This window comes from Diceros bicornis, unplaced genomic scaffold, assembly GCF_020826845.1.
Source record: "Diceros bicornis minor isolate mBicDic1 unplaced genomic scaffold, mDicBic1.mat.cur scaffold_326_ctg1, whole genome shotgun sequence".
Lineage (NCBI taxonomy): Eukaryota > Metazoa > Chordata > Mammalia > Perissodactyla > Rhinocerotidae > Diceros > Diceros bicornis.
The window spans coordinates 237,044-264,091 of NW_026691197.1; the positions used below are offsets into that span (position 1 = coordinate 237,044).

Here is a 27,048-nt window from a genome sequence, read left to right on the forward strand (position 1 = left end):
CCTGGTGAGTAGGCCTCTCTCCATAGGAGGACCAGGGTGGATGGGGGATCTCCTGTGTGTCTACCATTGGCCCCTCAGTCAGCTGGGAACTCCTGGGAGGCAGCCAATGCTGGGGACAGGGCCTGGGCCTCGGTAGGGGGTCTCTAAGCCTCCCGGGTCCTTAGTCACCAGTTCTGCTTCAGGACTTGGCTTCCCTGAGTGTCGGGTACTCAGTTGAGCCAAATTGGAGATTTTCAAGTGTTTATAGCAACAGAACTCTATGCCCAGTTGAAACTCAAAGCAGTCAAAACAGAGCTGCTCTGAGGAGCTGGGGAGTGGAGACCTCAGTGACCAACAGGAGAGCCCCCTCCCAGTACCACGAGACCTTAGCTCTCAGAGGAGCCCAGTGAGAGCACTCCTCCAGGCAGTTTGAATCTCTCGGGTTTGCGAAGAAAAGGGATTTGCATTCAGACCCCTCACATTATTCCTATGTTTATCCTTCGTTCTTTCCCCTCCCCTGAGAGAAAGCCCTGAATATCTTAAGGAACTCAATAGTCAAGACAAGTCCTTGAGCAGAGACCTGATGATCAAGGTAGAGTGGAGGCTGGGGGTCTGGAAAGAGAGGAGGGGTGTGGAGGAGGGGCACTGGGCAGGCTGTGGTTTTGATAGTTTCTCACTTGAACTTTCTCTGAAACATTCCCATCTATTTCATCCAGATTAACAAGCAGAGGGATCTGTTCTGCCCATGGGAAGGTGGGGTGCCGTTTGTGGGCAGGAGGCCCTGGTCATGAGACACAATGGTGTTGGCTGGGCTGTTCCAGGAGGAGTTGCCGAGCTGGCGCCATCAACAGGTCTCTGGCTTCCATGTATGTCGATCCTGCAGGAAGTAGCTTCTTCCAGGCTGTTGGGTGGTTGGTGTGGGTTTAGCCCTCAGCCTAAAACTATCCTCAGGAAGCCAGGACCCCGCTGCTCCTTCTGTCTTCACCACATCTCCAAGAGGCTGCAGCCTGCTTGCCCCAGGGATGTGCATGGCAGAGATTCCCATGGCCCAGGTGCACAAACAGGCTGCTCATCCTTAGGTGGCAGATGTGTGTGCATTCTGGGACTCCCCCCTGGACCCCTAGAGCAGTCACTTGAGTGAACCACAGGAGTCTCACCTGAGTGCCTGGTTGGCAATGACATACGCCCCCGGTGGCTTATGAGAAGCGTCTAGGCAACTGATGGATTCTTAGTGGACCCTGCTGAAAGGAAGTTAAGAGCCTCATGTAAACAGGGAATCAAAATGTCCTGTCATCCCCTTCCCTGTTGATCAGAGGTGGCACCTTGGGGGTCCAGTTCCTGTGTGGATAAAGAAAGAGTTCAGGGGCCTGCCCCTTGGCGCAAGCGGTTAAGTGCGCGCGCTCTGCTGCAGCGGCTGAGGGTTCACCGGTTCGGGTCCCAGGCGAGCACCGACGCACCGCTTGTTGACCTATGATGTGGCAGCGTCCCATATAAAGTGGAGGAAGATGGGCATGGATGTTAGCCCTGGGCCAGTCTTCCTCAGCAAAAAAAGAGGAGGATTGGCAGATGTTAGCACAAGGCTGATCTCCTCACAAAAAAAAAAAAAAAAGTATTCAGTGCAGGGGAATGTCCTGAGGCGTTCCTTGGGGAGGAGAAGGCTTTGGCTTGGCCTATGGCCCAGCCTGGGGCCCAGACACTCCACGGGACTGGGCCAGGCAAGAACCACTCAACCAGACTCCCAAGACACCCCATCCTCTCCATCCATGACTCGGCCCAGGACCAAGCTTTGAGAGCTCAGCGGACAGGACTGTTTTCAGTGGTGGGGCTGGGGGTTAGGCGAGGATGTTGGAACAGGGCCTCTGGCTGAGAGGGGCAAGTGGCCTCTCCTCTGTGGGCCCCTGAGCACCTCTCTGCCCATGTTTGGGCCTTTGTCTCCTCATCAGGGAAATGGAGGGATGGTGATTGCGTTGTGCAGGTCTCACAGGGTAGTGTTGAGGTAAGAGGGAGGAAAGGAATGTGGGAGCTTTCTGCCTGCTCCACCTGGAGGGGTGAGGGCCAGAACAAGGATGACAGTCTTGTGACAGTGAGTCCTCATGAGAACCTGTGTGGTAGCTGGAGTTGTCACACTTTCCAGATGAGGAAACAGGCTCAAGGAGGCCAGGCCATGAGCCCAAGCTCACACCCAGAGTGAGAGTTGGAACTGGGCTTGTTCTGGAATCACAAGACCTTGGAGGATGGACTGACATTGATACCAGTTGACTCAAGTCAGATGTCCAGTGTTGGAGGCCAGTGGTGCTGGAGAGAAATGGGGTGAGGGGAGTATCGCCTCGCTGACACTGTCCTCGACCCTGACAGGAGGGGCCCTTCACGTTTGCCCCCCCAGAGTGCAACCCCCGGAGAGGGCAGGAGAAGCAGCAGCAGCAGCAGGTGAATGTGCCTGTGGGGGAGGGGCTCTGCGCTCCCAGCTGGAGGCCCCAAATCAAGAGAGGAGGGCCCTTTCTCTTGGTGCCACAGTGCCCAAATCCCCCAGTAGAAGTGACCAAGAGGAGGGCCTGGAAGAGCTGGTGCAGGATAGGTTGTTTTGGGGAGGGCCAGGGAAGGCACACCATGTGATTTGCCAGGAGCTGGCCCTAGGAGGTGAGGAGGAGGAGTGTGGTGTTCTTGGGGTGTGAAGGGAGGAAGAATTGAGGGGAGGCTGCTGAGGATCCTAGGCTGCTCCTCGTGGGAACCCTGTGGTGGGCCAGGAGGCTGAGGGTGGGGACTTTTCAGGAGAGGGTCTACATGGGGTCTACTTGAGAGCAAGGGCTCATCCCACCTGCACCCCGATGTCACAGGGTGTCTTCCCCTATCTTGGCAATCTGCTCAGTGACCTGCTGATGCTGCACCTGGCGATGGGTGACTATCTCGAGGTGGGTGAACCTGAGGACTAGGCAGGAAGGACCAGGATTCTGAGCCTTGGGATGCGGGAGCCCCCAAACTGAGCTCTGAGTTCTCAGCACTTGGTACATCTCCTCTCATGAGAGCCTTGCAGCTGCCTCTGGGAGCTGGGGCATCAGGCTCATCTTAGGGATGAGTGAAAAGAGGCTCTGCCAGAGACACCCATTCCAGTTCCCCAGGCTGGGGAAACTCAGAGCTGCCTGATGGCACAGCTGCGTGAGGTTTTATCTGAGCTGGACTCAGCCTCTAACTCCTATGCTGTCCATGAAGGGAGAGAGAAGTTGGGCTCCCCCAAGTCAGGCAGCACATATGTGGCTGAGCAGTCCCCTCTGCCTGAGGCCTCAGCCTCCAAGTCTGTCATCAGAGAGAGTTGTGCTGCCAGGTACCTCAGTCTCACCCCCATGTCCTCCTCCTCTGGAGCCCAGAGCCCGGCCTAGGTCCAAGTCCTCTTTTCTCTGCGTGCCCGGCCCCCTCTGGGGACCTGGCAGTAGTGCAACATGAGAAGAGGTGGGCATAGGGGCTAGTCAGGCTAGGGGGCTCTGTCTGATGGACTTTGGCTGTCTACCTTCCAGGGGAATGAGATCAACCTTGAGAAGAGGACTGAGGAGCAGCTGTGGCACTCCCTGCAGGGGAGGGGAAAGAGGTGGAAATCAGAGACCTTCTGGGCAGAACAGTCCCTGGTTTCACCCCCTGTATCTTACATTGAGTGGAAGAGTTTGATAACAGAGGAGTGGGAGATCCATCCAATTGTCGGGTGGGTTGAGGGAAGGATGGCATCAAGGATATCTTCCTGGAGGAGGGGCTGATTATTCCCATTCTGATAACTGGTAGAGCCTGGATGGAACTGGAGGGAAGGATGGTTTCCAGGACTGGTCCCCTGCCCCACTCCTCACCTCCAACAAGGCCCCTGCAGCATCCCCCACCCAGGCCCTGTCTGCATCCTCTCCTTCCCTCTGGTCCCAGGAATACCGAGTCATGAGGAAGATCCTGCTGCTCCAGGAGGCTGCCAAGAATTACAACCTAGAACCCGAGGGAGCGATTTGCGGCCTGGTTCCAAGACATGGAGTTGCTCAACGAGAATGAGAGGTGAGGCTGGGCAGGAGTTGGGTGAGGGCAGGGGTGGACTCTCCCTGTTGGCCAGTCCAGAGAGCCTGTCTCCATGGTCCCCCACTCATCCCCCGGCCTTATTACATGGCGACCTCTGGGACACCCAGACTCCAGCTGCTGGGCAGGCAGTAGGGGGACACCTGAGGTGTGGTTCCTGGTAGGCTCACAGGTGCCTCTCTGTCCTGTAGCTACAACCTGTCCTGCCAGCCAGAGCCCTAGACCTATTTGGCCTGCAAAATACACAAGGCCAAGAAGAACAGGCCATCATCAAGGTCTGGGGTGAGTGACTGTCTGGGCCGGGGTGACTGACTCCTGGGGGTTCAGTAAGTCTTCGGGCTAAGCGTGGCCTTGGGGAGTCGGATAGCTGGCACTGGGATCCCAGCTCCACTATTGACCAGTCCTGCGACTGGGGTGACTCTCTTCAGCTTCCTGAGACTCCGTTTCCCTCTCTGTGAAATAGTTGATACTAAATGATCGCTCACGTGGCAGGGACGAATGGGGTACTGGTGGCTGACAGCACTGAGCACAGGGTCTGAAGCACCCAGTGCAGTGGGGACAGGGTGGGGGGCCATGATTCAGAGGGAGGCCGCAGAAGATAACCCGACTCTTCTACTCAGCCCCCAGGCCCCAACGCCGAACCCCGTACCAGTGGCCGATCACAGTCCCATCCTCAGCAGCGGGGACACTGTTGGGATGCTTGCGATGCACCGGGTCAGCTCCTCCCACTTGATGGGAAGGGGAGCATTGTAAGCTGATTCCTGGGGTCCCCTGAAGCCCAAGAGAGAAGGGACGACCCCATCCCAGCTCCCTGACATCTCTACCTCAGCACCTACTCACCCATTGGGGAGGGTCAGTGGTTATTTGTTGTAAATAATAAATGACATATTTGAATATTATATTAAAGTCCTGTTCCCTTTACAGCTTGGGAGTTGTCGTGTGGTTCTGTCGCTTTCTGTAGGCATGTGAGTGAGACACAGAATCTCACATTTCTCCTTGAATCGAGAACTCTTCTGAGTCATCAACTTATTGTATGTTGGAGAAGGGAGAAAGGCCAGCCCCTTTTTTTGGCTAGTGACGTCACTCCCAATTCCCCCTAACTCCGAGGACAAGTTCATTTCAGTATCATTCAGCTGCTCCAGGGGCGGACACGGCCCCCCGCCCATTCTCTTGGGATTTAAAGGTTGATGGTACTTTCACAGGCAAAGCAACAACCACTGAAATGTGGGTGTCTTTAAAACAGCACTACCCAGGACCAGGTCATGCCATAGGCAGGGGGTGCCTTTCTACATTCTGGAGGAAGAGGGAATGTTTTCTGCTTCTCTTGTTGAGGTTTCTTTTGACCAAATTTTAGGAACTTGTAGTTTTCTAGTTCAATCTCTGGAATTGCATCAGCTCTAAGTGGGGAAAACAATGTAAAAAGATTAAAACATGCACATGGAGAGGACAAGGCCCAAAAAGGTGATGTGCAAATGGACTAAAGGCAGACAGGACTTTCCCTCCTGAGACCCCTCTAGTGCCTCCATGTTCACTACTGACCTAGAATTGAATCTTGCTGGGATCCTTGTCCAGGACTCTGAATTCTGTTTCCTGCTTGTTTTGTATCCAATGGGAAAGATTTGTGATGCAGCTTTAAGGCTACCACTGGGCCTCATTCCATAAACACGACCGCTCTCTGTGAACCAGGATTTCCAGCACACCTGCCTTCCTTATGCCATTCACTTTAGGGCAGAAATTCCCTAGAAGGCTCCTCCCTGGCTTGGCCTGATGGATCCCAGGTAAGCTCTACTTTACCAGGATAAGGGACCATAATCCTGACCAGTGAGTGACCCCACACTGTCCCTTGCTGTCCAAGATGACTTCTGAGGCCGTGTCATTCTGAGGTCCATGGTCTTGGACAGTCCTCCAGTTTACACACTCAGTGTTGATGTTGCCAACTTGTCCAAATGGGGCAATGGGGCCCGAGCCATTAAAGTGTGTCACCCTTGGGTGGTTGTGTTTTTTTCCCCAGTCTTGTGCTGTGGTTACATTACAACCACCTGATGGGGTGTGAACCCTGTTTGGAGCTTTGAAAGATGAGGCATGACAGGGTGTGGGGTGGTCCAGCAGGAATTGCCACGGAACTGATGATCCATGGTCGTGTATGAACACAGCCTTACCAATTAAAATACTGAAATGCTTCCCATCTGGTGGTGAATAGACACTGCTCTGAGCTCACACCGAGAACCCCACCCCACGACAAGGGCTTTCAAAGGGTTGCCAAGTGGCATTTGAACCTCATCCCTTGGAAACACCCTGTAAGACAAGGGTCAGATGAGTCACTTGGCACTTGTGAGTTATCGCCTCCTGTCTGATGGCTACAAGTGTCACCCAGACACACAGGCTGGACTCTGCCAGGGAAGCCTTCTTAGGACAGCTAGAAGCTGAGGATGACTCCTGGTTCCTGGCATCCCAGGCCCTCCCTGACATGGCACAGCCACTCAGGAAAGTGATTTGGTAATGAAAAGACTGGGAAGGCAATACTTCGCCTCCAAAGAGAAAGAGAAGTGCCAATAGCGAAAGCTTGATCCCTCAAATAGTCAATTAAATCTCAACAAGCAGTGAGTTCTTGTCAGATTACTGACGCCGAAATGGTCTCTTTTGATAAGAGCATGATCCCCCAGCTGCCATGTCCATCTTCATGAATCAAATTTCCAACACATAAGTATCTAAAAAACTGAGGGAAATCTGGTATTTCCTTAGATGCAACTCTTAAGTAGCATGCAAGAAGGAAGATGCAACTCTTAAGTAGCATGCAAGAAGTAAATATCTAATTTGAGAACATAGACATCGAAGTGCTTTTGAAATAATATTTTGGAATCTATTGGAACATGACACAAAAGGAATAATCCACTTTAAGTAGGTTTTACTGTGACAGTATGGGGCAAAACTGAATCATCCCGTGACGTTGATAACTCGCTGATGACTTGAAAGTACAAATAAATAACATACATAGTAATGGAAAATGAGAGAACAGCATGTAAAAGGAAGACCTTTCTCTCCTCACTTGAAACTCAACCTCTCACCTCAGAAAGAAACCACTGTCTATATTTTCTGTCACGCAGCAGAGTTTAATAAAAGAAACATATTGGTATATTTCAAAGTTTCAAGAGCTCAAAGCACAAAAACATTAGGGACGCTGCCAAGAGACCTCACTGAGGTGCCTGCTCCATTTCGTCTGCTGTCAAGACGGTCTTCTTGGCCCCTCACTTTCTCTGCCTCGCTAGCAAGTCTGTTCGCCATCAGTGCTATCACCAGTCTCTCTCCGGTGCTCTTCATTGCCCTTTCCTCCTTCCTGATACCTTCCTCAGTCGCCAGAAATTGTTGGCAGTGGAACTGTGGAGTGCCCAGATCAGCTCCTGGAATCATCTCTGCCAAATCTGAAGACCGGCAGGAGTGGGCATGGGACCTGGAGTGCAGACCACCTGCAAGCACACCTGGCAGGGATTCACCTGTGTGACTAGAGGCAAGTTTTTCCAACGCTTTGGCAAGACTGAAAGGATTTACTAGTTGTCCTGCACTTCTACAGGCCTTGAGTCCTTGTGGTCTCTCGGGCCAGCAGACCTGGTGGGGCTCGTCCAATGTGTCCTCCCAGAGACCCTTCATTGCCAGGATGGGATGAAATTCTAGTAACCGGCCTCTTGAATATGTCACTAGACATCCTCAAAGGGATGGAGATGGTTAAACCAGGCTTTGGTTTGGACTGGTTCCCACAGTTATGCTGCTTCCTCTGTGAAGACTTGGCTATCATCCTTCTTTTCCTCTTACCCTACAAAAATAAATCATGAAATTGGGTCAAATGATAAAGGAAGCCTGCCTTTTTAGGACAATTATCCTGGCTGTTTTGTACTTCCACCCTCCCTCTATCCTCTGGGGATAGATCTGACCTGTGTCCTGGGATGTCATCAGGCAAATTTGCATCAAGAACAGAAAGCTCAAGGTCAAACTCAAGGCTCCTCCAAATCATTTCTTCCTCCATCCTGTTAACACCCCCTCCTTGTTTGAGTGTGTTTCTATTCTATTCTTGTCCTTGTCACTCTAAACCGCACAAGTCCTGACACTCCCTCTCAGGACAGTCGGTCCCCAAACCTTTACTAAATCCCAAATCCTACCATTTCTGTGTTTTCTGACTACTCATTTGCTTAATCCATTGACCACTTGGTGTTCATAGAAGTTAAATCAATAGTGACATTATCAACCACCCCCTGTTAACGACTTACTCCCATATCCCAAATGTTCACATAATCCAAATGGTTATGTTCAAAAGTAAATAATTCAGAAAACATATTCACCCACCACAAATTCCTGATCTCTAATATTTTTATTCAAACACTCATACAGTAGATACCTGTCCCTCAAGATCAGAAGTAGTGCCAGATCACCGATCCTCACCTTAATTTCCTCCTACACCTATCAATCTTGGATTCCATGGACTATGATCTCAATAATTTCCTTGGAATAATAAAAAAATTCCTTACCACTCATTTATGTTGTAAACCTCCAAACCCAGAAGATCCCGATTATCTGCCATGCCGCAGCTACTGCTGGTCTTATAACAAGCTGAATAAAAAGCATGAAACATGATCTTTTGGTACCACTGTAAATACAAAACCATCTGCATCAACTGGGAAACATCCATAATGCCTGGAAATTTTTTTCTCTTTTTTTGTGTTGGCTCAATAAGAGGAAGACAAATCAATTTAAAAAATGGGCAAGGGACCAGAGTAGACTTTTTCTAATGAAGACATACAAGTGGCCAACAGGTGTATGAAAAGGTGTTCAGCATCACTAATCATCAGGGAATGCAAATCAAAACCACAATGAGCTATCACTTCACACCTGTTAAGATGGCCATTATCAAAAAAACTAAAGATGGCAAATGTTGATGAGGATGCGGAGAAAAGGAACCCTTGTGGGAATGTAAACTAGTACAACCATTATGGAAAACATTATGGAGCTTACTCCAAAAATGGAAACTAGCATATGATCCAGCAATCCCACTTCTGGTATATGCCCACAGGATTGAACTCAGGGTCTCAAAGAAATACCTGCACTCTAATGTTCATTGTAGCTAATTCAAGATAGCCAAGATATGGAAGTAACCTAAATGTCACTGATGGATGAATGGATAAAGAAATGGAATATTAGTCAACCTTGAAAAAAGAAGGAGATCCTGCCATTTTTGACAACATGGATGGACCTAGAAGACATTATGCTAAGCGAAATAAGGCAGACAGAGAAAGGCAAATACTCACTTATATGTGGAATCTTAAATAGTCAAACTCATACAAGCAGAGGTTAGAATGGTGGTTGCCAGGGGTTGAGGGGATGGAGAAATGGGGAGCTGATGGTCAAAGGATACAGAGTTTCAGTAATCAAGATAAATAAGTTCTGGAGATCAAGGATATGGCATAGTGCTTACAGCTAACAAGACTGTATTGCATACATCACATTTGCTAATAGTGTAGATATTAAGAGTTCTTACCACACAATAATAGTAATAAAGGAGGTGAGAGAAAACTTTGGGAGGTGATAGATATGTTTGTGGCCTTGATGGTGGTGACAGTCTCAAGGGTGTATACTTATGTCCAAATTCATCAAGCTGTATATGGAAAAGTATGACACCATCGTTGATTCTTCTGCACCTTGAAATACGCCGTGTCCTCATCACAAGAGAAAAAAATTTGTAACTATGTATGGGGATGGATGTTAACTGGACTTATTGTGGTGATCATTTCAACATTTATACAAACATTGAATCATTATGTTGTACTGCTGAAACTAATTTAATGTTGTATGTTAACTTTACCTCAAAAAAAAAAAATCACACAACAGAAAAAACCATTTGAATATTGTAAACGAGTTCAGTGAATCCCTGAAACTGCCCCATGCCCATATGTGAGTTACAGGAAGCAGAGAGGATGAAGTAAGATGGAAGAAAGTTGTACAAAACAGTATTCAAATTAAAATCATTTAAGTTGATATCAACTCCTTGTGGCAAAGTTCTATGAGCACCGATCTTCTTTCACGTTTTTCCTGGAAAAGCATACCTTCAGATCCAACCCATAATAGTTTCCTCATTTGCTCTAATAAGAAAATTTTAACTTAATAAATAAAACCAAAAACATCCCTTATGTATGAATAAAGTTAGTGAACTTTACAGAGAAAAGAGCATATTTGAACAATCTCAATAAAGGTAACAGAAGAACGGAATGATGATGAAGTCTCATTCAAGCTTATCTTTGAAAGACAGTAAAACCAGGTTATCTTTTCAAGAACGTGTGTAGAGCTGTCAACCTTGGAAGATAGAAATAGTGGCCTCCTCTGGAGCAAAGGTCATGCTTGCTTACTGCCCAGTATAATAAAAATAACACCCCTCCCCAGGCCAAATGTCAGCAGACTTCCTGCCTATTATCAAAGATATGAGTTCCTTAAGCTCTGAGATCTTGCAACCCTCAGCATGTCTCCTGGCCCACTGTGTATCACCCTTTGGGAAGTGGGATTTAGTGAAACAGTGCAAATGTTGATACTCTGGCCACTGCCATTGCTGTGTCATTAAGTCCTGTGTCTCTGACCCATGGGTCTCGTGTCTTTTGCCAGCGTCTGTAAGACCATGGTAGGCTAACTTATTGGTTTGCAGGTAAGGTAAAATATCAGACCATTCACAGTTCCTGACAAGCCCTTAAAGTAACTAGTAGTCTAAGGAACAGAGAGCTATCCATAACATATGCATGGATGGTCTTCATAGAAGACTTCATGCAACCAAAACTTTAATAAGTCTCTCTGACCTCTTTTATTTCTACCTCAATTAGAAGGAGAGGCACCAAGCTTTATAGACCTAGGGTTTATGCAAGCCACGTGGAGAGCCAGTGACCAGAAACTTCCCATGGGAGCAAAGACAGATGGGCATATTTCCAAAATGGACCCATATGCCTCCCGATAATCCAAAAGACAGTACATTATCTTAATTTATGATGATTTGATTCATTAAAATCTTGTGACGGGCCAAAGATACACTTCTAAGAGGAATAAGGCACATGGCAGGTGTAAGCAGATTAACACATTTGGTGAATATCAAACTCTGAACTAACTTTAGTGTTCTAATCAATCAAAAGGTACAACAAATTTAATTAGGTAGATTAAATGATATTTAATGGTATGCCTGATTATTACTCTGCAATAATGGACAAGCAGCTCATGTAAATAACTATAATTGGTCTTTAAAATATGATAGTCAGGACTGTTGGAGATAAGCTGGAGAGAAGGAAGGGGAGAAATAGATAAAAGTTATCTGCTCTGACGCCACTCTCAAGACCCCTGGATCTACACGTAACCCAGGAGATCGAGGCAGATGGCTGTGTGCCTAGATCCTCCTGCACTGTGGTTCTCAGGGATGTCACAGGGCTGAAGCAGCTTCCTGAATCGTGTTTACACGTCCATGTGTACAATACCCTTGACCAAGGGGATGAACCACCATTCAATCATCCCTTACACCCCTCTAATTAACAATTAGATTTCAGAATCATTGTACCATTACATGATAATTTATTCCTCAAACCTGTAGGAGGCCGAGCTAAAAGAAAATCAAATTTCAATGGCTTCTTTTCTTTGAAGGACCAAGATGTTCTTTCACACTTAGAATCCGGATTAGAGGATAAATCCCTCAAGTCAATGGAAACAACTTAAGAAATGGACAGAGGGATATTTCATTCATATATACACAGTTTGCACTGTGGCAAAAATAGAGTTATATTTTAAAAAATTAGAATTTTTTGAAATTTTATAGATATTACTGACTTTGTTCTGCTTATACTCCCCTTGGTTTACCAAATCAAACTCACTCTTTAATGGGCATTTCTAGCATTGAGTGCTAATAACAGCAGCTTTTTTAAATTCTTATTTTTCCCAGGTCAAAGACCAAGGGAAGAGGTCGTCAAGAGGTCAAGTCTAATCTACCTATGGATGTGGCAGCCTTAACTATGGATGTTCAAACCAGACATTGCCAGCAGAACCACATCTCTTCACCCATAGGTGAGTTTTTACTAGTAATCACAGAGACTTGAGGATATCAAAGGAAATTCTTTATTAAGAACCAAAGTTATAGATCCCTATCTTGGGTTCATTACTTTGAATTTTTGACCCAAATCATATGCATCTATTGGACCATGTTCAAGTCTATGATCTTTAGAAGATGCAGCCTACAGCTGAAGAGAAACAGATACAACACCAATATCTTACCCTCTCTGAAGCCCAACTGAGAGCCCCTGGAGTCAGAAGTTTTCAAGACAAGAAAAAGTCATTCTTCTTCTGAACAGAGAGAGTAGAGGCTATTCAAACATTCAACTTTAAATTGTTAACATGACTTGTTAGAGTGTGATAGAGCAAGCCTCATACCTTCGAAGTTTCATGATTTTTCTCCAGAATACTGAGAGGGATGACCTTAAAGTCCAGTTTCCCCATAAATGTCTTTATTCAGTGATAAAATTAAATTCCCTATAAAATAATTCCCATAGGGCTGGCCCCGTGGCTTAGTGGTTAAGTGCTCTGCTACTGGTGGCCCGGGTTCAGATCCGCCATGCACTAACACGCCGCTTCTCTGGCCATGCTGAGGCCACATCCCACATACAGCAACTAGAAGGATGTGCAACTATGACGTACAACTATTTACTGGGGTTTTGGGGGAATAAAAGGAGAAGGATTGGCAACAGATGTTAACTCAGAGCCGGTCTGCCTAGTCAAAAAGAGGAGGATTGGCATGGATGTTACCTCAGGGCTGATCTTCCTCACACACACACAAAAATAATAATAACAATAATAATAATAATACCCATAAAATTGTTAAAAATATATCATAGTCTCTGACCAAGAGGAAACAAGGAAAATTGAGCAGTTGAATAGCAGTGTAATAAACTCCATACAAGGATCTTACTGCTGCATTATGTATAATAGTGAAACTGGACATAATCCCATCTCTATCAAAGAAGAAATAAACAGATCATGGTATTTCTGTTCTTTGGAGTACCTCTAAAACTTCTAAAAAGCTAAGTTAGGGTGGCGAGCACTGATAAGGAGAGACATCTATGATATATGGTTTGGGAAACAGCAAATTGCAAAATGATGTAGTTATGTCATTTATGTTAAAAAAAACTTTATGTGTATTTATATATTCATAGGAAATGTCCAGAACAATAAGCTGCAACATCTTAACTATAGTTCCTTCTGAGTAGGGGAGTGAGTTTGCAGGGAAAGGGATGGATGGGGGAGGTTTCACTTTACTCTAAATAGATCTGGGTAACTTGACTTTTTTTATAGTATGTAATTCTTTCATAATTAGAAAAATGAGTGATGTGACCGTTTGGTGCAGGGCAATACTATTATGTTCACCAGTCTCTGTACTGTATGTTATTGCACAGCACGGACTGTAGGAGAAAGCCCAGAGCAGCAATGAAGACAAAGAAGACATGACACCTGCAAAAAGTCAGTGGAGTATTTCTCCATAACAAACCTTCCAGGTGAGTGACGGTCAGTATCTTCCCCTGCTCCAGCTCTCACAATAAACCTAGAACCTACCCTGGGTAAGCTGGAGGACCACACCTGACTAGTCCACTCCCTGCATGGGGCCAGTTTGTGCAGGGTGACTGTCATCAAGCAGACAATGGACTCAGGTTGGGGCGTGTGCCTTTGGAGAGGATGGCAGAGAGGCACAAATTGGAAGGCCAGCTAAGTGCACACATCTGAGAGGCGAAGTTCCAAGTGGAGACTCAAAATGTACCAAGAAACTGTGTGAAGTGAAGGAAGCTACTCGACCTCTCTGAGCCTCAGTGTTTCCCCCTGTAAAATGGGGATCACAGACCTACTTCACAGAGCTGTTGGGGAAGATACATAAAAGTGCCCGTGACAGTCAGTGTCACATTATTAACAAAGTCGTCTCCGACTTCAGAAAATCAATGAAAAGAATAATGTTGATGACCAAAGACGAGATGCCCAGTTTCGTAAGCAGCCCCAGCAGCATGAGAATGAGAGGAGCTCCGAGTAAGCAGGGTTCCTCACAGCTCCACTGGAGAGGATGAACATAGGCTACACCAGGATAAGGGGCTGTTGTACAGTGACACGTGTAGTGAGAGTGGGTCCCTAAAGATACTGTGAAATAGAGTTACACACAGTGGCTCCTAGGAAACAACTACAAAGCAATGAATGCAGCAGATAAGAGTGGGAATGGGGCAAGCAGAGGAGGGTCAGAGCTACAAAATCTGACGGAAGACACTGAACCACGACGAGTGCCCAGCTCTGTCAACAGCTGCTGTGGTTGCGCCAGGAGATCAAACGTCTGAGACAGCCATTGTGGGGACTGCTGGGAGCACAGTTGTCACTGCGGGCACACCTCAACAGCAGTGCATCGGAGCACACACACCCCGAGACTTTCCTCTCCATTAATCCTTGTTTTAAGATGATGAATATCCTCATGTTACAATGTTTCCTTCCAACAATTGTGGACGAGTGTCATCAGAAACCCCTGAAGAGGGCACAGGCCAGAGTAGGATGGAACACTGGGGACTGGGGGAGGGGCTCTGCACCTGACTACACGGATTATCACCTGGGCCTATTGAACACGAGAGAAGAACCCGAGGATGTGGTCTAATGAGACTTCCCTGTCTTGCCACATTCGGAGACACTACACACTTTCTCATCCTTTCTTTACAAAAATGTTAAAGAATTCATGTGTCATTAATTCATACAGAGGCAAATTCTTGACAAAGTGACAGGGTCCAGTTTCCATGACCAGGTTTTTCAGTTGCTTTGATAATACCCCACATTCAGAAATCGGAAATGTAACCTATTGGGATGTGTAATATAAACAGGGACTTTTTTTCCTGTAGATCAACGCCCAGATTTTTAGGGACGACATAAATCATGAAAGCTGCTAACCATTCCTCCACAGGTTTCAATAAGACTTTTAAGTTAATTTACCAATCTCAGGAAAAGAGAATTTGGCAATTCAAATTTTTTGTTTCTGCATTCAAACGTACAGTACAGCCAAGAGAATGAGCAGAAAAAAAATTAACAGGAAGGTCTTGCTTGCATTTTATCTTTTGCAAATAAGCAGGATATTTTATGCTATATTCCTTTCACCACTCTAATCAATTTTTAAAGAATATCATACCTCTGACTATCCTTAGGCATGTTTATCTGGGAACCTTGTCAGAATTCAAAGCAGAGATGTTAAAGCTGACGGGTTTCAAATGCTGCCCAAGTGCTGTCTACCTTGAACGTCCCTCTCCCAAAGCTGGACGACTGGTCTCTTCCTGAGTGATCAGAGTCGCCACCCGTGTCCCTGAGAGACTGGCCACTCATGCCTGAGCTGAGATTAGGTGATCAATCTAAAGGGCAAAGTGCTTAAGCTATTCTCATCTTAAGGTTGCTGTTTTGGAGGCCACTGCACTGGAATGCGTTGGTGAAAACGGCCTACTAGATACTTGCCTGGAAATTGGGTTGTTCTCCTCTGCTCTTAGCGGATCCTGGGGAAACCAATGATTAACCTCACAGATGTCTCAACTTCCATATCTGCAAAAAAGGCAAGCAACAGCCAATGTTACCACCCTGCAAAGCTCTTAAGTTGTACTTGCAAGAGCGGCCACAAGAGCAAATCTCTCTCAAAAGCTGATGAAAGGATGGCACTTTGGCTGGAGAAGGCAGAGGGCAGCAGGCAAAGTGGAAAGTTTCTGGGATGTCAAACCAGTTCCCATAGGCAGTTTAGAGAAGCACCTGGCCCTGGACTAGGTCGGAGGCTGTGGAAAGACCCACAGGCACGAAGATGGGAGGAGGAATCAAGCAATGGAGGGAGGCGGTGTGGAAGAGGCACGAGTCCGACTTCAATTTTGGACAAAACCAGTTGCATGCTGCAGGCCCTCGGCTGCCCATGCAGCCGCCACATCCTCCTAACTCCCTGGTCCCGCTCATCCCGTGGCATCCCTCCGGGACTCAGCCCACGTGCAGCGGGTGCAGGACCAGAGTCCTGAGTCAAGGGCGGTTTGGCCCTCGGCCAAGCGCACACCGCCCTGCTCCTCACCCTGGAGTTAGGCACCTCCCCATGCTCACAGCCTCCTGGAATTTGTAGTCCTGAAGTCCTGCAAGCTCCCAGCTGGGAGTGGTTAAGAGACAAAAGCTGCCAGCATGCACAGCTAGGGGCCCCAACTCCCACCTTGTCCCCCCGCCCCTGGTCCCCATGCCTCTGCTTCTCCACCCCATCCTCTACCCCGCCTCTTCTCTATGCCCACTCTCTATGCCCTGCCCACCCCCCAGAGTATGCGCAGTGTGGTTGGGCTGCATCCTTTGAGGCCTGCACTCAGGTAAGGGTGGGGCTCACCAGCCTGGCTATTGCTGAGGATGCTTGCAGCCCTCGTGGAAACTTCCTGGCCAGTATTTGAAGTGTAAATTCAATATCTAAAATGGAAATACTGGGTGCTTGGAATTCTGGAATTTGCCTTTTCAAGGCCACCTGTCCTACCATCCCCTCCATCCCTCCAGGTTGCCATGATCCTCCCTCTGACTCCCGTGGTCAAGGTCGCTGCAGAGATCCTTCCCTTGGACCTCGCCCACCTGAAGGGCCCATACCCATCATAAAAACTCAAAGCCATGACACTTGCCAAATTGAGCCAAAAATAGAAAGACCCAGGGGGCCACGCAAGGGTGAGGGCATTAATAGATACTTGGAAGTATTAAAATCCATCTGATGATGCCATGAGTGAACATGTTCCACTTTAAAACAAAACACTGCTGTTATTCTGAGATATTGAGTTAAGATCTTTGTGGAAATATGCAGGATTTAAAGTGTTTATTGATGTATAACATTAGTACAGAAATATATGCAGAAGTCATCCATGTAAACCTCAAAGAATTATTACAAAGTGAACACACTTGTGTGACCAAGAACTAGCACCAGCTTCACTCAGGCGCTGACAATCCCTTTCTCCCTCCTTCCTCCCAAAATGTAACCGATATCTTACCAGCAAACACTGTATATCGAGTTTGTCTTCTTATACGAGTGTTTTATTACAGAACAACTTAAACAATATACAAAATAAACAAAATAGCATAGTCGGCCCGTCACGCAGCTTCAACAACTACTAATTGTCTGCCAATTTTGTTTCATCCACATTCCGTCCCATTCCCACCTCACTTTATTAATCTTTTAGTTCTTTGTGTGTGGGGGGGTAAGATGTATGCACACAGAAAGACACAACTCTCAACTGTACAGTTTTGGCAAATAAACATGCCCATATAGCCTTCACCCCTTTAAGAATAGAATAGTTCCATCACCCCCAGAAAACTCTTTCCTGTTCCTTCCCAGGCAATTTTTTCTTTCCCCCGAGGCAACCACTGTTCTGGTTTTTTCATCATAGGTTCATCTTGGCTGAAATCCTCCCACGTGTATTGTTTTCTGTCCAGCTTGCCTCCCTGGGCACGAGGTTGATGAGACTCACCCAGCATGTGTGTGTCAGCATTTGCTCCTCGGCACGGCTGAGGGCGTTCTGCTCTGTGGTTGCCCTACAGTGCGCTCGTCTTTCTCCTGAGGACGTGCAGGTCATCTCCTGTGAACATTCTTGTACAAAGCCTTTATTTTGCTGCTTAATTCCTTTATTAGCAGTTAAGTGACACAACTTTGCATTTTATAGTGGTGGGTCCAGATTACAATATGCATCTTTAACATATCACAGCCTAACTAGACTTAATAGTGCACCAGTTTAATCAATGTAAAATATGGGAGCCTTGCTACAGAACAGTTCCATTTACCTATGTCTGTCCCTTATGCTATTTTTGTCATAAGTTTTACATCTACCCATGTTATAAATCCCACAATACAGTGTTATAATTTTTGCTTTAAATAGTCATAGGTCTTTTAAAGAAATTAAGAGAAAAAATTTAAGTATTTGGAGGGAGATGCTTTGAGGCTCTGCAAATGTACTGTTTCTTCTTTAAGTTTCACTCACAGCTTTTGCATTCATCAATCAGTCTTGCTCACAGTAATTTTTGTGTGTGTGTGTGAGGGAGATCAGCCCTGAGCAAACATCCATGCTAATCCTCCTCTTTTTGTTGAGGAAGACCGGCTCTGAGCTAGCATCTATTGCCAATCCTCCTCCTTTATTTTTTGCCCCAAAGCCCCAGTAGATAGTTGTATGTCATAGTTGCACATCCTTCTAGTTGCTGTATGTGGGATGAGGTTTCAGCATGGCCAGAGAAGCGGTGCATCGGTGGGTGCCCGGGATCCAAACCCGGGCCACCAGTAGCGGAGCGCGCGCACTTAACCGCTAAGCCACCAGGCCGGTCCTTGCTCACGGTAATTATTACTGTGGTATTTTAGTGGCGATTTTCTATTTCATGCTATCCAGCCACGTTTATTATTTGGAATTCTGTGAGGAAGATTCCGCCCCTACTTCTCCCTTCCTTCTTCCTCTCTTTCCCTCTTTCTCTCATTCTTTTTTTTTCTCTTTCTTTCTTCCTTTCTTATTTAATCTATTTTATATCAGTATAGACTCATGGATATTTATTTTGTTCTCTGGGTAATAATCCAATGCCACCATTATTTATTTTGTTGCTCACAATTTTCCAGCTTGAACCATTGGGAAGTCTTTCAGATTGATTCCTTTTGACACATCTCATCATTTTCTGTGTTTTGTTAAAGCACTTTCCTACTTTCTGGCACTACAGCATGTTCCAGGTTCATCTTGTATTTTCCATCTCCAGTCCTAGAATTAGCCACTTCTCCAAGAAAACCTGCTTATTTTAATTGGAGAATGATATAAACCCAGATCTGGGAACTAGGTGTGCTCATTGATACTAGAGTGTCACTGCTTCTAGACCCACTCAGCAGAGCTTGGAAATGTATGTATGAATAGAAACTCAGGTATACACATCTATCTATTGATCTATCAATCTATCTATCAATCTAACTATCTATCTGGATAGATATATTAAAAGAGACATGGATTCATACTGATACTTCCAACTCCAATCCAGCACCACAGAGTTTATTCTAGCATTCTCCTTTTGTTTATACGTAACTTCTTTTACCAACAGTGAGAAACTTAACTCCAGTTATCTACAATATATTTACTAATGTGTCAACTAGTTTCAGAATTGCTAATCCATACCCTTATGAAAAACACATTTATCACCTAGTGTACAGTGTTTGTGTCCAGTACTTTAGTTTTACAGTATCTCATCAAAACACTGTCTTCCAAAGTTACTTAGGTCAGGATCTTTCATCCCCACCTCTTCTGTGTGGTTATGTCACATGCTTGTAATACAGTGAGATTCATTTTTCACTGCACTCCATCTGAGTTCCCCAGCATCCTGATTGATTTTTAAAATTTGCAGAGTAAAATTCACTCTTTGCAGAGTACAGTTCTATGGGTTTTGACAACTTTATGGTCATGTATCCACCTCCACAGTACCATACAGAGCTGTTTTTTCACCCCTAAAATTCTCTCATACTGCCTCTTTGTAGTCAACCGCTTCCCCCACTCCATCTCTTGGCAACCAGTGATCACTTTGCATCCCTGTAATTCGGCCTTTTCTAGAAAGTGATATAAATGGAATTATATACCATATATCCTTTTGAATCTGGCTTCCTTCACTTAGAGAAATGCATCCAAGATTCATCCATCTTGTTGTGTGAATCAAGAGTTTATCCTTTTTATTGCCAAGTACTATTCTAATGTACCGATGCACCACAGTTTCTTTCTCCATTCACCTGATGAAGGACATTTAGTTTATTTCCAGCTTTTGGCAATTATGAATAAAATGGCTATAAAGATTCACACAAAGGTTTTTGTTTAAACATGAGTTTTCAATTTGCATCAGTAAATCTCTAGGAGTGGGATATCTGAGTCATATAATAAGTGTATGTTTAACTTTATAAGAACCTGCTCAACTGTTTTCCGAATGCAACTATCATGTTGCATTCCCAGTTCTAGTTGCTCCTAGTCCTCACCAGCACTTGGTATTTGCAATTTTATTTTTTATTTTAGCCACTAATAGGTGTGTGGTATCTTATTGTGGCTTCTGCTTCCTTTATGAAAGTGAGTTCTGCTAAATATAGAATCCTGTGTTGACTTTTGAGTTTTCTTTCTGCACTTGAAAGATGTCATTTTGTTATTGATTTGTTTCTTTTGTTTTTGATAATGTATCATCCATCATTCACATTCTTTCTCCCTGTATGTAATGTCTTCCCCTGTATATATCTGTTTCCCTGACTGCTTTCAAGATTTCCCTTTTATCTTTGGATATTAGCAGCTTGACTATCACGTGCCTAGGTATGGTTTTAATTTGTATTTTATTTTGTGTGTTTCCTGGCTTTCTTGGATCTAAAATTTAAGACTTTCCACCAAATTTTGGAAATTATGCTATTAGTTATTGATTTGCCTTTCTGCCTCATTTAATTTTTCTGTCTCTCCCCTCTCTGCTGGGGACTCAATCATATCACAGGTTGTAAAGCTCTCTTCATTTTTCTTCAAAATTTTTACATTCTTTTCTTCAGACTGGATAATTTCTATTGCACTATCTTCATGTTTCTTCTACTGTTTCTAATCTAATGGTAAACTCAAAGGTATTTTTTTTATTTCATCTTCCTATTTGGTTCTCTTTTGTAATTTCCATTTCTCTGCTGAGTTTCCACATCTGTTCATTCATTATGAAAATATTTTTGTTTACCACCATGATCATCTTTATAATAGCTACTTTCTTATGCTGGTTTGCTAATTGCAACACCTTGGGGATAGCTTCTACTGCCTGCTTTTGCTCATATATGGATCACACTTTCCTATTTCTTCAAATCTCATGATTTTTTAAATTGTGTACTGGAAACCATGGATGATAGTTAAAAAGCCTCTGGATTCTATTGTATCCCTTTGAAGAGTGTTGTTGTTTTTCTAGCAGGGAGTTAACTTGGCTGGACTGAAACTCCAATCCTATCTCTTTTACAGTGAGCATAGCTGAAATTCTCATTCAGTTCTTTCATCTTCCAACTGTTTTTACACTAGGCCCTCTGGGACCTACCCTGTATGTGTGTTGTTCAAAGATCTGCCAATTTGGTGTGTGTAGGGGGGAGACATTCATACTTATTTTGAAATTATCCTCTTTGTGGGTCTCTCTCTTCATGAATTTCTCCCCTAACTTTCCAGCTACTCTGGCAGCCCCAAAATACATCCTCTAACATTACAAGTAAGACTGTAGTTTCTCCCCTGTCTGGGCCATGTACAGATTTTGGAATGCTTTGAGGTAAAAGACTCAAGCTTGCAAATATCTCCTGGTGCAATTCCCATCATTTAAGGGAAGACTCCCTCTCAGTTCTGTTTGCTTTGGAAGAGATTTATACATACACACATATACACATTTATTATATGTGTATTACATATATATACATGATTCTCTATAAATATATATAATATTTTATGCAGATTTTATCATTATCTGTGAGAGTGTTAGTTCAACATGCTACTCCACCATTACTGGAAGCCAGACCTCGGTTTTGTTTCTTTTTTGGATTTTATATAAATGGAATTATAAAATATATACCCTTTTGAATATAATTTCTTTTATGCCACATTGTGGTTTTGATATCTATCCATGCTATTGCATGTAGCTAGTGTTTGTTTATTTGTTGAAAATAATTAATTTTTTTAAATGGTCATAAAATATGCATAACATAAAATTCACCATTTTAACCATTTTTAAGTGTACAGTTCAGTCACATTCAGTACATTCACATTATTGTGTAGTTATAACCTCCAACCATCCACAGACCTATTTTCACCTTGCACTGAAACTTTGTGCCCATTAAGCAACAATTCTCTGTTGTCTCTCCCTCTTGCCCCTGGGAACCACCATTCTCCTTTCTATTCCTATGAATTTGACTACTCTAAGTACCTTATATGAGTGGAATCATACAGTATTTTTCCTTTTGTGGCTGGCTTTATTTCACTTAGCATAAAGTCCTTAAGGTTCATCCATGTCATAGCATGTGTCAGAAATCCTTCCTTTTTAAGGGTGAATGGTATTCCACTGTGTGTATCCACCACATTTTTTTTGTCAATTCATCCGTTGATGGACACCTGGCTTGCTTCCAGCTTCTGGTTATTTTGAATAACACTGTTAACAACACGGGTGTACGTATATGACTTTATACCTCTGCATTGAGTTCTTTTGAGTGTATACCTATAAATAGTGTTCTGAGATTCATTTTCTCCCATGTGGGAGGGTTCCCCAGACCTCCAACAAGCAATTCTTGGGATGTCAGCTGGTCGTCAGATAATTCAACTCAATTTGATCCTGTCAACTCAGAGATACATCAGATTCCACAGGTTGAGGGCTCAATCCTATAAGACTGCACATCCACCCAACCTCACCTCAACTTCAGATGCCGGTTAGAAGCCCAGGCTGTTACCTGTACTTCTGACTGACTGGCTATAAACCAGAGGTTCCCACAACCTCCTCCTTGGGTTTGATTAATTTTCTAGAGTGGCTCACAATACTCAGAGAAACATTTACTAGATCACTAGTTTATTATAAAAGGATATAACTCAAGAACAGCCTGATGGAAGTGGCTCATAGGGAAAGGTATGTGAGAAAGGGCACAGAGCTTTTATGCCATCTCCAGGTGCACCACTCTCCAGGCACTCCTTGTCATTGGCAACCTGGAAGCTCTCTGAACCTCCTTCTATTGGGATTTTTATGGAGGATCCCACATGTAGGCATGATCAATTATTAACTCAGTGTCCAGCCCCGCTCCCCTCTCTGGAGGATATGGAGTAGAACTAAACATTCCAAGCTTCTGATCAGGGCTTGGTCTGTCTGGTGACCAACCCCCATCCAGGAGCTATCCAGGAGCCCACCCAAAGTTGCCTCAATAGAACAAAAGATTCTCCTAGTGTTCTTATCACTTAGGAAATTACAAGGGTTTTAGGAGCTCTGTGTCAGGGATGGAGTCAAAGACAAATATTAGAACAAGAGATGTTACTAGTGTTCTTATCATTTTGAAAATGACAAGGGTTTTAGGAGTTCTGTGCCAGGAACTGGAGGAAGAGACCAATAAATATATTTTTTATTATTTCAGAACCCATAAGTGGAATTGCTAGATGATATGGTAAATCTATTTTTAATTTTTGAAGGAACTACCATACTGTTTTCCACAGTTTTATATTCTCACCATCAGATTACAAGGGTTCCAATTTCTCAACATTCTTGCCAACATGTTATTTTCTGATTTTGTGATAGTAACTATCCTAATGGGTGTGAAGATGTATCTCATTGTGGTTTTATTTTGCATTTTCCTGATACTTAGTGACGTTGAGCATCTTTTCATGTGTGTACTGGCCATTTTTTATCTTCTTTGGAGAAATGTCTATTCAAATCCTTTGTGCATTTTTAAATTGGGTTGTTTTTTTATTGTTGAGTTGTGGGAGTTCTTTATATATTCTAGATATTAATCCCTTATCAGATATGTGATTTGCAAATATTCTTAACCATTCTGTGGGTGGCCTTTTTACTCTGTTGATAGTATCTTGTGATACAGAAAACTTTTGCATTTTGATGAAGTCCAATTTGTTATTTTTTTGTTGCTTATGTCTTTGGTGTCTTATTAAAGAAATCATTGTTGGCAATGGCATTTGGACACAATGACACACAGATTTTACCCTGTGTTTTCTTCTAAGGATTTTATAGCTTCAACTTTAACATTCAAATCTTTGATCTATTTTGACTTAATTTTTGTATATGGTGTAAGGTAAGCATCCAACCTCATTCTTTTGCATGTGGGTATCCAGTTTTCCCAGCACCATTTGTTGAAAAACTTATCCTTTCTCCAATGAATGGTCTTTGCACCCTTGTCAAAAATCATTTGACCGTATATGCAAAGGTTTATTTCTGGGCGCTCTATACTATTTCATTAATATATTGTGTGTATTTATGCCAGTACCACACTGTTTTGATTACTTTGTAGTAAGTTTTGAAATCAGGAAGTATGAGTTCTCTAACTTTCTTCTTCTTTTTCTAGATTGTTTTGGCTATTCAGAGTGCCTTGAGAGTCCATAGGCATCTTAGGACAGATGTTTCTATTTTTGCAAAATCATCATTGAAACTTTTATCTTTTTGAATAAGTTGATTCTTAAGTATTTTACTCTTTTTGATGATATTGTAAATAAAAATGTAAAGTTTGTAGATTTCTTTTTCAGATTACTTATTATTAATGTATAGAAGAACAACTAATTTTTGCATGTTGATTTTGTATCCCACTACTCTGCAGAATTTATTAGTTCAAACAATTTTTTTGTGGAATTTTTAGGGGTTTCAACATAGAAGATAATATTTGTACACAAATATAATATTACTTCTTCCTTTCCAATTTGGATGCTATTTCTTTCTTTTTCTTGCCTAACTGCTTTGTCTGGAACTTCTAATACCATGTTGAATAGAAGTGGTGAATGTGGGCCTTCTTGCCATATTCTTGATCTTAGAGGAAAAGCTTTCAGTCTTTCACCCTTGAATATGATGTTTTGTGTGAATTTCTATATATGGCTTTTATTATGTTGAAGTAGCTTCCTTTAATCCTGAAGGATTTTTAGTGTTTTAACATGAAAGCATGTTTAGTTTTGTCAAACGCTTTTTCTGCATCCATTGAGATGATCTTTTTATTTTTTCCTTCATTTTGTTAATGTGGTTTATTACATTGATTCATTTTCATATATTGAAACATCCTTGCATTCCAGGAATAAATCTCACCTAAAAATGATGTATAATCCTTTTAATATGCTGCTGAATTTGGTTTGTTACTATTTTATTGAGGATTTTTGTATCAATATTCATCAAAGATATTGTAGTTTTCTACAATAGAAATTGTACTTTTCTCTTCTATTGTATTCTATTGTAGTTTTCCATTTCCGTAGTTTCAAAGACCTGTCATTTTATTTTCTCTTAGCGTCTTTGGCTCTGATATCAGGATATTGCTAACCCCACAGGATGAATTTAGAAGTAGTTTCTCCTCTTCAACTTTTTGAAAGAGTTTTAAAAGAATTGATGTTATTTAATTAAAAAAAAATGCTTTGTGCCCAGGAATAAATTCAGCATAAAATAAATACAAATAAATATTTTTAAAAAATGTGAAAAAGTTGTTTTCCTAAAATAAGTTAAAAATTGAGCAAGTACATCACTTACCACTTTATTTCTTAAAATTTTTAACCTAATAATAGGCATGAACAAATTGTTAGAATTAAAATGACTCAAGCGTTAATTTTCTTCATTGCAAATTTTTTGAGGGAAGTATATGATGCCATCATGTATGACATCTTTTATGAAAAAATGGTCATTTTTTGTGGTATTTCAGAACATTATGAATTTTCCCAGTGGCCTCTGATATGCAAAGTTATCTTTTCAACATATATGTCTTATCATCATCATTACCAAATTAACAAACTCTGTCAGGTGCTAATTAATCAACTACATTACATATGATTCAGGTTCTCCACCATTAATTTCCCTAACCATCAGGAAATTCTACAACTTCTCAAGATTAAGAATTTTACCTTACACTCTATTTATCTCATGTGGTTTAAAACATCCAAAAATCATTGATAAACTGACCCTGCCCAAACTAAAGCATGGTGAATTATAAAAGATCATCTCCGTTAAGTGGGGAGGGATTTCAGGTTGAACTTAATTTTATAAGTGGTCAATTTATTACAGTGTATTGTTCTCTTATGTATTTCAATTCTTTTTTAAAAAAAAGTGATAGTTGAGGGCACTTAGATAATAAAAAGTTGAGAAAATAAGGAACTGATATACTTTGTAAGCTTTAAATGTTTTCAAGCATAAGATACAATAAGAACTAAAACTAAGAAATGGCAGAGGAAATAGAGATAAGAGGATGAAATTGCAAAACTGAATCTATAATAATATCTCAATGGATAACATTGTGGTGCCAAGAAGGTGATGAAGTCAAAGAATTCATAAAGATGATAATAAACAGACTGCAAAGAAAAAAGATCGAAATTTTTATAGAGAAAATTTTTACAGCGATATTACAAATAGAGAACAGGGAAGAGAAGTTGGAGTGAGAGACTATCTGCTTGTTAAATTACTCCCACTGTAGAGAACAAAAAACCAATTTGCTGAAATCTTTGTTTCCCTCTATGACCCTATCTTTATCTGTAAAATCTTAGCTCTGAATCAAAGTCACAATCCAGCTTTTCCATCACTGGGGAACAGAGCATTTACGCTCATCTGAAACCTCATCTGCCCAGCCTGTGAAATAAGGCTGGCCATCCATTCTCACAGAGGAGCCAACTGGAGGTAGGATTTTTGGTTCTGAATTCAGCTAAACATCTTCAAAGAATTGTATCTGGCCTTCCTCATCCAAGGCTATCAGTGAAGGGCTGGCTGGCTTTCAGAGAAGACCAATTCACAGTCAGCTGAGACATTTTCTGTTGAGCTTTCTAGAGAAGGCTGTGGGGCTTGTCAGTAAGAGTTGAATCTGTATGGGTTATATTTTTAAAATTTTATTCAGAGATTTATAAAGAAATTTATATGGTATTATTATCAAGAAAAAATGTTGTCTATTCTCTGGTCATTTAAGCAAAATCCTCCTCTCAGGGCCCACCCATGGACAAAGGCCAGATTTAATCTCCAAGCATCTGCCAGGCACACTGTGGTCAGTGGGGAGGCCTCAAGTTGGCAGCCTGTTCTCTTGTGTCCTGTGCTGGTACTTAATCTTCCATCTCTTCAGTGTACAACTAGACAGAACCTCAAAGGACTTGACATTGGAGAAATGTACTTTTCATTGTCTTTAGACTTCCACACTTTTCAAAAAGACTCTCAGTATTTCCAGTAATTCTGCAGCAGTGTACCCAACACTAAGGTTCTCACTTTAAAAATTAAAATAAATAAACTTTGAAAAGGAAAAAAGTGATCTCTGCAATTTTGTACAGAATCTATGTAATG

General features: G+C 43.0%; 1 protein-coding gene across 1 annotated transcript in view; it reads left to right on the forward strand.

Annotated features, from left to right (window-relative positions):
- The window catches only part of LOC131402896 (ral guanine nucleotide dissociation stimulator-like), a 119,072-nt gene extending 114,123 nt beyond the window's left edge, over positions 1 to 4,949 (forward strand). The window contains exon 8 of the mRNA XM_058537374.1: positions 4,641 to 4,949. The gene's annotated coding sequence lies outside the window, so the exon portion shown is untranslated. The remainder of the gene's footprint in view (positions 1 to 4,640) is intronic.
- The last annotated feature ends 22,099 nt before the right edge of the window (positions 4,950 to 27,048 follow it).